Consider the following 11492-nt stretch of genomic DNA (forward strand, 5'->3'; position numbering starts at 1 on the left):
GCTGTGGCTGCAAGTCACCCACAGTCACTTGCAGGCTCAGTTCTGTGATATAGCGGGCCTCTTTCCCCGCCCTCAAGGCTCATTATTCTTTTGATTTGACCCTCTTTTTTCCTTCCTTTGCTGCGTGGACTCTTCCGGTCCCTGTGAGGGCGGGGAGGTGGAGGATCCCTCGCCCGGCCTCCTGCTTGCTGGTGTCGTTTTTCAGTGAGGATGGCCAGCAGGCTGCCAAAGCCAACAGAGCCAACAAAGGTATCCCCAAGTCAGGGCTGGCCAGAGAAGGGAATAAACAGATGGAGGCAAATGTGAAAATTTGCCATGACCTTCCCATTTTAAAAGATTAATGAGTGTTTGGTTTTCCACGGTGACGTGCCTCTTGGGGCCTTACAGAAGCACGATGTGCTCTTTGAAGTGCCCAGGGGTATACAAAACACCCAGATAGGGCTGCAAGATACAGCACAGGCATGAAAGAAGCAGACGCCAAAGCCTCTGAGATGGCAGGGTAAGGACACATAGGAAACTGTGGGCATCTCAACAGCCCTAGACAACTGTGGTTAGGCACCAAATCGGGTCCTTAATGGCCAATGAAGTGAGATACCTTGCCATGCTTTGACAGCCAACCTTGCTTTAATTAAATGATCCTATAGCTGAGCTTTGTTAGCTTCTCTGTGATCGTGTTCAGGAGTGGGAAGTTTGATATTGTGCAATCAACAGCCAAAGTACTGGTGTAGTTTTTTTTAGTGCTGAACGACTCTGCTTCGAGTAGGAAGCAAACACTCCCTCCAAGCATGGCACTGTTTCAGTCAGCAGTGACTCCAGTTGCTTGTGACCTTCTTTCTCAAACACAATAGCGTTTAGACCACCTTTATTAGCCTTGTGTAATGATACTATTGTTGTTATTGAAAGTATTGCAGGCATAGGGAGAGCAGCTCTTTGCTGTTCGACGTGCTTTTGCAAATGCACTTGAGCCTTAACAAGGAATAAGAAGAATGTTCTTCACAGTGCTTGACCTTGCCGTCCTATCTAATTTTAGACACCTGATTCACCTTACTGCAGAGATTAATCTCCCTAAAATCCCACACAGTAAAAGATGAGTAGCTCCAGGAAACAGTTCAGAGGGAATTAGGATAACTGCTAGTAACTCTGGTGACTTAGGCCAGTGCATAAAATTTAAGGGAACAAACCTGAGTCTTGTTGCTTGGTTCTAAGGCTGTTGGCCTTCAAAGCTGACAGAGTGCTGTACCACACCAAGATGGCTTTGAGAGAGATTTGGCAGTTTCGGCAGGGCCTGATTGGAAGGTGCCCTTACCTTAAATGAAGTTTCAACCTGTGCATTAAAAAGTTGTTTACATTTGTCGTGGTTTAACCTCAGTCGGCAACTGGGCACCACACAGCCGCTTGCTCACTCTCCCCCCTCGGTGGGATGGGGGAGAGAATTGGGAGAGTAAAAGTCAGGAAACTTGTGGGTTGAGGTAAGAACAGTTTAATAATTGAAATAAAATAAAATACTACTACTACTACTACTAGTAATAATAAGAAGAAGAATACACAAAGCAAGTGATGCACAGTGCAATTGCTCACCACCCGCTGACCGATGCTCAGCCAGTCCCCGAGCAGCGGCCCCCCCAGCCAGCTTCCCCCAGTTTATGTACTGAGCATGACGTCACATGGTATGGAATGTCCCTTTGGCCAGTTTGGCTGTGCCCCCTCCCAGCTTCTTGTGCACCTGCAGCCTTCTCAGTCGGTAGAGCATGGGAAGCTGAAAAGTCCTTGACTAGTGTAAGCACTACCTAGCAACAACTAAAACATCGGTGTGTTATCAACATTATTCTCATCCTGAATCCAACACACAGCACTGTACCAGCTACTAGGAAGAAAATTAACTCTATCCCAGCTGAAACCAGGACAACATTTCATTTTGGCTATATCATCTTTGGATATTTGCCAGCAGCACTAGAATCCCTGCCTCTCAGTTTTCAGGGAGTGTTAGAAAAATAAAGTCAAAGTGTGGGTATACAGGCCATATGGAAACCAAGATGTTTTTACATGAGCTTAATGTAGGACAATACTGACTTGTGACTCCAGCCTTCTTCAGCTGGCTGAATCATAGATACATAGAATGGTTTGGGTTGGAAGGGACCTTTAAAGATCATCTAGTCCAACCCCCTGCAATGAACAGGGACATCTGAAGACCAGGTTTTGCCACGTGTTCAAGCCTATAAATCTTTATGCTCTGAAACAGTTCTTTTTTTCTTGTTTCCATATTCTTGAGTCACTTGGAACGTGCTCTTGGAATAGTAGAGACACATAGATGAGTGACAAAGACTAGCAAAGATAAGAAACTTTACATAGATAGTAATAATTCAATAGACTATAGCTAAGGAGGCATATGACAGAGATGTATAAAGTCATGAGTGGCACAGAAAAAGTGAACACAGAATGACTGCCTTTTGTAATACAAGACCTAGAGGGCATTGAACACAATTATCAAGTAGAAGATTGAAAACAAAAGTACTTAGAAGAAAATAAAGTGCCTAAAGTATAGCTAAGTTGTGAAACTCTGTCTTTGGATATTAAGGACACTAAAAGTTTAGATTAGTCCAAAAAGATTGGATTTTTTTCCCATGAATATGTCTGTTAACAGTTATTAAATATCAAGATATCACCTCTGGTTCAGAAAGTCCCTGAACCACACTACCAAAAGCTGTGTGTAACTGCCAAGGAAGATGCATTATATGGTTGCTTCATTCTGATGTTCTTCCTTAGGCATCTGTTGTTGACTGCCATTTTAGGCAAGATACTGAGCTAAAAGTATACTTGAAATGACTTTATATAGCTATTCTCATTAATTTTCTTTTTCTCAAAAGCTTATGTTGTATTCTACATGATTTTGATTAAATGTACTGAATTATGTTTGAGGCAGAGGGGAAGTCCTCTAGCTGATTTTTTATATCTTAGTTTTGGATGGTTTTATGTATTCAGTGAAGAATGACATCTCATAAAACAGCTCAAATTCCAAGCCAGAGTTTGTGATTTTTCATTGAGTTGCTTATAGCATGGTTATTCTAAAGGAAGTATCTTTTAGCTGGAGCAAAGAGTTATGGGAGAGGGGGGAAAAAAAGAATTTGTTGAGAGCTCTTCGGAAGTATGGTTACATCCATCTTCTCTGATCTAGCTTTATTCCTTTGGGGGACAAAAACACTAATATAATCTATTAACAGCTACGTTAGTTCTCTCACAATAGCTATACCTACAGTAACGAATCACTTTTTTTCTTGATTAGGTAACCGCTCCCTCAGCAGACATAAATTCCCAGGAAATGGAGTGTAGAAGACATGAAAAAGTGACCTACCAGTGTCCTACTGGGTTTGGAACAAGCAATATGTATTCAGATTACAAACAAAAAGAAAATCTCAGAACTTAAACAGATTTTGCTTTTTTCTATCATAATTCCATATTCATTTCAAATGATAATAAGGATTTTTCTGCCAGCTCTGTAGATTCTGCCTGGGGTTTTGAACAGTGTTTCTACTATGCATTTTCAGCAGCACCTCTGGCCAGGGTCCCTCTTCCTCACCTCTGTTCCAGCTCCTCCCTTGTGATAGAATAGCTGAATGTGCCGTTCACTGGGTAGCTGAACAAAGAACAGATTTGGCTGACAGAGTCTTGTCTCCTTTTTTTAGCTGGTTTATTTTTCATTATTACCGGTGCTAACAATCTCAAAGGTGACATATGAGTTACAAAGTCTGTGTGTGTTCAGCTGATTCCCTTAATGACAGTATGACTTCATCACCGTGAATGAGTTTACCCAGCTTGCCTGATTACACTATGCATAAATAATTCAGCTGCTAAGTCATGTAAGTGATTAGAATGTCACTTTTTTTTCTTTGCTGTGTTGGGCTTATAGACATAAGCCCTGGTAAAAGGCATTTTACCTCAGCAATACATTGTTCAAAAAGGTTGTTTTAGTTTGTGGCTGGCTGGAGCATGAATGTATCTTCAGGTTGCAATTTGATGTGTACTTAGATCAGTGTTCCCACAAAAAGCAGCCTGTGCTTCTCTCTCCCTGAATGCTTGTTCTTGCATCCAACAAACACTGTGGTATATGAACAAAAACATTTCTGCAGTCCTATAGTGAACTGATGCAGCTGAAAGTTTGTTTTTCAGCTGGATCAGTGATACCCTATCTGGGTCATTGAGGAGGGGACCAAATTCTTGTGCTGGCACAGCAGAGGAGGAATTGTGAGGACACGACTAATATCCCAAGGAAGAAGAAGGACCTCTTGGTTTTTTTTTTTTTTTCAGTTGCAGGACCAGCTTAAACGCATGTTGGCTTCATATTAAGGCTTCGTTGAAGTCATGCAAGAGGGTAACGTGAGGTCTAGTACTTTGTTAAAGTGAGTTACTAACTGTGATTGAACACCTACAGGGAGCAGATCTGCTGAGTGAGAATGTGCACCTTTATATAGTCATCCTTAAGAGTGTATTCAGATTTTAGTAAATTGGCTCTTACAACTATCTTCTTAAAAATCAAAGTATTAATAATGCCATTTTATAGAGGAAAAGTTGCAGCCACCAGTTCAGGCTATTTCTCAAGATCAAATAAAGAAAATTAGACCTTCCAGGTCAATATCCACCTTCTGTCTTATAACCACCACCCTTTCATAAATAATCTTCACTGACACAGAACTCCTAGAAATCCTAATAATTAGAAGTGGTAAGTATCATAAACAGATTAGCTCCAGTCCTGCAAATACACAGATAGCAAATATTTGTAGGGATTAGAACAATGCAGTATGGAGGGAAAGTGATATACTTTATTCAAGGTTTTGCAATTTTGCTATACAGTGGCCCGATTTCATCTTTCAGGCAAACCCTGAGATGAAACCGGAGATTAAATTGGCTGTTAAATGGTCTTAATAAATTCAGGCATGATCAGCTGAATACTACTGGGACAGTTAAAGTAAGTCAGTCTTCTCAATTGATGTGGCCCCTTGCTGTCATGGAAATAAAATTTGCACCCACAGTGATTTTTGGCTTCCAAAAAGAGAGCCTAGAGGAATATATAGGATCAGTTCAGTATCTCTGCTAAGGGTGGTGTTAAGTAGCAGCTGATTTTCTTTGTTTTTCATTGCACAATACTCAGGTAACCACACACTTAATATTTAGGGAGTAAACATACTGTTCAAAGAGTGTCTACATAATTACTCAATTATCTTGTGGCTATACTGGGATAAAAATGTTAGTCTCATCAAAAAAGACATATAGTGAAAATTTTTGCCTTCTGACTCTCACAGCTCATGTTACATGTGAGGTTTTTTTTTAAAAGGAATAGTTGCGAATATCACTGCTATGTGCACTGTTCTGCAGAATGGTTAATAGTACTGAATCACAGTCTAATTGAATTATATTCTATTCTTAGATTTATTGTAATACTACTGTGACCAAAATGACGAGCCAAGTGCTTCAAAACTTGTATTTTGGTAAAATCTGTCAATGCATGAACAGCTGTTAACATTTAGTCCTCTCTAATATTTCAAACAAGGGAGAGCAATGAATTTTCTAATATAACATGTACTGAACTGATCAATTCTAGCAGGGCTAACTAATTTATTTTGAAAACCATTGGACTTATCTAGACAAAGACTAATTGTTAAATGCAGCGTTTCTTGGATGGAAGGGCTGATTTGTTTTTTGGCTGAGCAGTGTTGCACAAAAAATGGACAGAGTATTTGTTTAAGAAAAATCATGATTGGAAGCTTGGCATAGGGTATTGTTCAGATCTCCCAAACAGGTCGGTCAGTTGCAGTCTGGGTGGTGACCTGAGCCGCTGGATCAGACAAGACTCCCCTAACCGCTTCTCTGCTCAGTTCTCACATTGCAGCTGGTCCCTTATCTTGCACGACTACTTCAGCACATGCATTATCCATTGCTATAGATTATTTTAAACTAAAACATCTTACTGTATTAACTATGTACAAGAAGACTGTCCTGTGTGACCATTTCTGCATCTACAGGAACGGTTTCTACAGGCTGTTTACAAGCATCTCATCTGCATGCAATCTGGTCAGTTCTGCAGCAGGAACCACCAGGAGTCTCTGGAAGGGCCAGATTCTCCACCCAGGATGTTAAATGACACATTTAGGCATGGAAATTTGTCTTGGCACAGCAGGAGTTGCCTGGGAGGAATCCTCAGGACTGTCTGAAATCCCCACCTGAAAATCTCCTGCAAGAGTTAGTCAAATCCTTTGTTGTGGAGGTGGTGAGGAGCTGGGTCTGTCACCTTGTCTTTGCTCAGTTGAATGTCTCTTCTGTGCAGGGACTAGCTGAGGAGTTCCTGGACACCCAGGGAGTTAATGAGTTTAGTGCACTGAGTGTGCACACCGGGACATCCCTAAGACCCAGCTACACCACAATTATGACTAAAGGACGACTTGACTTTCATCCGTATGTCTCATAAAACTTAAATTCCACAGCTCTTGCCACAGCACCTCTGTAATTGAAAACCGTGCGGAGCAGCATTCATCCAGCTGTGAAATAAGATAGGCAGCTCATGACTTCCTGTGGGTTGCCTTCTGTCTTGTGGTTTCACTGGGCACAGGCTTTCCCTGGGAACATGGCTGTAACGCCACACGGATCATGCTGTTTTGCTTTCTGCTGTTTAAAATTGCTGTTGCTCTCTAGAGAAATCTGTTTTCAAGATTCTGCTTTTTTCCCCCAGAATGAATTAATGTAATGAGACTTAATCGCATGTTTTGTACTTATCATTGGCTTTGCCTCATTAAATCTCCTCAGTCACAGCTGGGGCAAGAGACACGTTGTAGAGCTACAGTCAATTGGGGTAGTGTAAATAGGAGAGTCACAAAATGGAACAGCCCAACAAAAAAAGGGTCCTGTTGCAGTCCAGCAATGAATAACTCCACTTGATTGAAGCTATTGGGTTAACAAACTGACAGAAAATATCCCTTGGCTGCTATTTCCCAGGCCTTATCTAACTTCTGAAAGATTTCTTTTGTTAAAACTGGTAAAGATCAGCTAAGAATTTAATGCCAAAGTATGGGAGAAGTATTTACCCACACAGCTGGTCTTATTTAGTCCATTTTCTAAACTGTGAGGGGACCAGACTTTCTCTTGGCATTTCACAATCTATATCATATGAGTTAAGATACTGTTTCAGTTGGACACCATGTCTTTTTCTTGATACTGTCTATTTCCTGGCTTGTCAGCACTTCAGCTTTTCTTCCCCCTGCTGCACACTCAGGTTTGGTTCAGAATGCTGTATAGCTTTGAAAAGACTGTAGTACTGATCTCTCACATATCTCTGTCCTGATTATTTTCAATATAAAGTGCTAATGTAATTTGTTCCTTGAATCAACTGAAGTAATTCAAGAATCCTAATACCAAAACATCTTGCTGTAGCTTTGGTCTATCTTCCCCTCTCCACTGCCTTAATTCAGGCTAATTAAGAAGAAATTGTATCTGTATCTAGTTATTTTCCAGAAGTTTTGTGCAGTACCAGTTCTACACCATCGCAGAAAAGGAATCCTTTCTATTCTTCTTTCATATGCAATATAAAATTTCCATATTTAAAAATAGGAATGTATCATTCCAGCACACATCCCAGAATTACTTAACCTGGAACCCTGACTGTAGCAATTACTTATATCTTGCTCCTTTGAAGAAGTTAAGATACAGAGAAGTTAGTGTTGATTACCATCTTACTAAGTTTCACAATATAGACTCACCTGTATTATCCAAAGCGGAGAACGACTGTTTCAGAAAGTAGTAGTGTTACAAGTGTTCCAGTGGACACAACATCCTGCCCAAATCTCCTTGCTTGTGGTATGGATCTGTGATGTGGAGAATTCGGGAGTTTACAAATGTCTGCCTTCACACACCATATATTTTCAAAACAACTCTGATCAAATCCTTGTTTTGATTTACAGACCATTTCTTTCTAAACAGTAGGTGACAGGTTTGTTTTCTGCTGGATCGTATACTGAATGGGGATTTTCAGTTCAAACCTGATGTCCAAATTTCTGGTGTTTTCCTCCATGCCTGTGCCAATGGAAAAGGAAGTCCTGCCTTCCGCTACATTCTCCCTTCTTATGTTCAGTCACAGTTATGCACTTATCCAGCAAGAGACACGAAACGCATCGTGGTTAGACACAGACAATATTTTCGGGAAATATAATAATCACTTCAAGCCATACAGGAAAGATTAAGAGTTCAAGAAAACAAATGAATAGCTTTCAGCCTTTAGGAATTTGTGTTTATTCCTGTTAGGAGAAAGATGTGACAGCTGGGCACAGAAATAAACCAAAGAAAATGTGTTAAAATGCTACAGTAGAGGATTATCAATAAAAAAATGAAATGTAAAACATTATAAAAAAAGCTGTGAGAAAAAATAATTTCCGGGACCAACCCAGGAAGCATGATCAATTTTAGTTTGCTAATTTACAATAGTATTCAAGCAAATCCAGTCATAGGCTGTGCTATCTATGGTAGACCGTACAGAAGCTTCTACAGACCCTCATGCCATCTCTGGTGCCCTGCAAAAAAAAGGAGGTGTCGCCTGAGACATTGTCTTGTAAAAGATGCCTACTGGAGGGCTGCTGTGGAAATCTGGACCCAGAGAACTGACTTGCCCAGGCTAGGAAAGCAGGGAGAAGAACCTGGACTTCTTTTGGGAATGGGGCTGCCCATGAAACAAAGACAGCTATGATGCATAGAAAGGGTCTTAGAAGAAAAGGACAATTTTCTAGGGACAGAAACTGTCAAAGGCAACCTTTCTTCTCAAGAAACGGTAATTTACTTAGCTGACTTGAGTGTCAAACTCAAAAGCTGCAGGGTTTTTTATACTTCAGTATGCATGCACAAGCAGCTCAGAGGCATATTTCATCAAATTATGTTGTTTTCATGTTATCTACCTAATAAGACCTTTTTGAATTCTTTTCCTGTGTTTTAAACCAAAAAGTCTCTGTGATGTGTTTGAATCTTACCGTGAGTAGTGAAATCTAGTCCAAGCAAATTCTTTTCTGCCCAGTGTTCAAGATCTCCTACAGGAGCTCTAAGCAGATTAGTGCTGAGAGCCTGAGAGAATTACAGCTCTCAGATGACTTCTCAAGTGAGGCATATAGGCATCAGCTGCTAAGATTAGTGGTACTTATAACTCCTTGCCTAATTAAGGTGCAGCCACATGGCGTTTGAAAGTGTACATGCAAACTAACTGGAACTGATGTACCATAATAAATAATGAACTGTGTAAGCCAGCGGCAGCTGACAAAAGAACTGCCGAAAGCCCCACCGGCACCTCAGTATTTCCTAAGCCGCCATGCCAGAAACCTCATGTGTTGTGGCTACCTATGTGACACCAAGCTTGCAGAGCCAGCTCTTTCCCAGTTGTTAGGCTGGCCCTCCCAATTCCTTGCAAGGGAAATGTCCTCACCTCTGCAGTTGTGGAGCTCAACAGCATTTGGTCAGAGTTGCAGATGGCAGGTCAGATCTGAAGGTGCCTGCCCCACAAGCCTAAGAAAGAACAGAAAGGTGAATTTTTTTTTGATGACTGGGTTTGTATTCTCAAGGCCTTCTCTGGGAGATGTGTAATTGAATCGAGCAGAATAGGCAACCACAAAAGGCAGCCAAATTTGTGCAGTCTGATTTATCTGCAGCTGTACTGTAAAAAAAATGCCCTCCCACTGAGCCTATTTTGTGGGAACGTAATTCCTTGTCAGCTGCTTCCTGAGGTGATACTTTTGCCAGGAAATTCAACCTGTCTATAGAACACCTTAGCACAGCAGTAGAAAGAACCTGAGCATTTTATTGTTGCTGACTTGATTAAAGAGTCAAAACAGTGCAATAATAGTCATCCATGATGCTGAGTCTTCAAACAGAGATAACACTAAACCATGTGGATCTAACCTATAAGCTAATGCAAATATCTTAATATTTGGCACTATTCATCTATTAAAAAACTAGCTCTTTTCTTTACTAATGTAAATATCAGTTGAGATTTCTTAAGACATACATAATTTAAAGCAGTGTAATCTTCAAATTCAATTAAAAAGTCAACTCTTTTTTATGCTTCATTACCTTTTTTCCTTGCCATACCTTCTTTTTCTAAGTCAATTAGAATGAAATGAAAGAAAGGGCAACAAACTTTGAAATGTTTTGAAACATGATTTTTTGCCTTGCTAATAAATGTTCAATGTTTTTCTTGAAATGCAGCATTTTTCAACAACATCTACAATTAATAAACACAACCCACCTTAAAAAAAATTCAAATTAACACAGTCTTTCTCTTGTAAATTGCTCATTAAGTGAGAAAACAAAGGTCTCAAAGTAAGGCTTCATGAAGAATCAACCTAAGGCTGCCATCTTGCCCTTCTACTTCCACTCATGCATTCCCACTGCCTCCTTTGTGTTGGCAGTAGAGCTCGTGACCAGAAGGCAGACCAGATTAGCTGCCTGGGAGGCTGAAAACTAAATAAGCAGAGAAGAAGGTAAATGGCAAAAGGAGCAAGAAGATGGGATTTCATCTTCTAGTAGCAGACAATATTTACATCTGCTTAAGCCCATCAAAAAATCACATGCTGAAGCCTTTTGAATAGTGGGTCAGAAAGTGTCCGCAGTAAGTTAAGATACATCCAGGACCTGTTTTAGGAAACACTTAACTTATTTCTGACGTAGCTGCTAGTATTTATTTAAACTCCAATGTGAATTTGTAAATGATCTTACGTATTTGTTTATGAATACGCTGCGGCTTTGGGAAGAAAACTAGTGCAGTGTCAATGGTTACAGACCCTCTAACTGGTGGAAGTGCTGTAATACCAAGTAGTGAGACTACAGAGAGACTGGAGAGTGCCAAGCTTTGGTGCTAAAATGCCACCCTTGGCAGTGGTGGCTACACAGCAGCTTCTGGCATGGCATGTAGCTAGGCAGTGGTGCTCAGCACTTGGGTCAACATCTGTGGTTCCCAAGGACACATACTGCTTGGGCAGTACTCATACACTGTGTTTGCAAAGTTTGCTTATCATATTCTGGGATTCTTTGGTGCCGAGTGAAGCTCATTCAAATTCTTAGAGCTTTAATTACATATTTTTGTCTTTGTTAGAACAGAAACTGGGACAACCACCCAGCTCTTGAAGTCCACCTTTCTGGTCTCTCTCCTCAAAACAGCCTTAACCACTCATACCCTCCAGCTCACCACATTTTCTACTGCCCTGTGCTCAGCCTTTACATCTCCTTGCAGCTGCTACACCCAAAAGACAAAGCCCCCATCCCTAGCAGCCTAATACCTGAATGAGCAAACTGACTGGAACATAGGTAAAAAGCAGTTTTGAAATCAGAAACCACCCTCTTACCCTTCGATGAGGCCTCTGTGTGTCCAGCTTGATGAATGCTGATGCAGCAGTGGAACAAAAAACGTACAAAAAAGCTTATGCTGCTTCTAAGGCGTGTTACCTGCCTGCTCAGTAGATACACGAAGGGATAGG

General features: G+C 40.8%; 1 protein-coding gene across 1 annotated transcript in view; it reads right to left on the reverse strand.

Annotated features, from left to right (window-relative positions):
• Positions 1-11492, reverse strand: part of LOC103922447 (pituitary tumor-transforming gene 1 protein-interacting protein-like) — a 46851-nt gene that overhangs the window by 34321 nt on the left and 1038 nt on the right. The window lies entirely within an intron of this gene.

This window comes from Pygoscelis adeliae, unplaced genomic scaffold (genome assembly GCF_000699105.1).
Source record: "Pygoscelis adeliae isolate BGI_AS28 unplaced genomic scaffold, ASM69910v1 Scaffold27, whole genome shotgun sequence".
Classification (NCBI taxonomy): Eukaryota; Metazoa; Chordata; class Aves; order Sphenisciformes; family Spheniscidae; genus Pygoscelis; species Pygoscelis adeliae.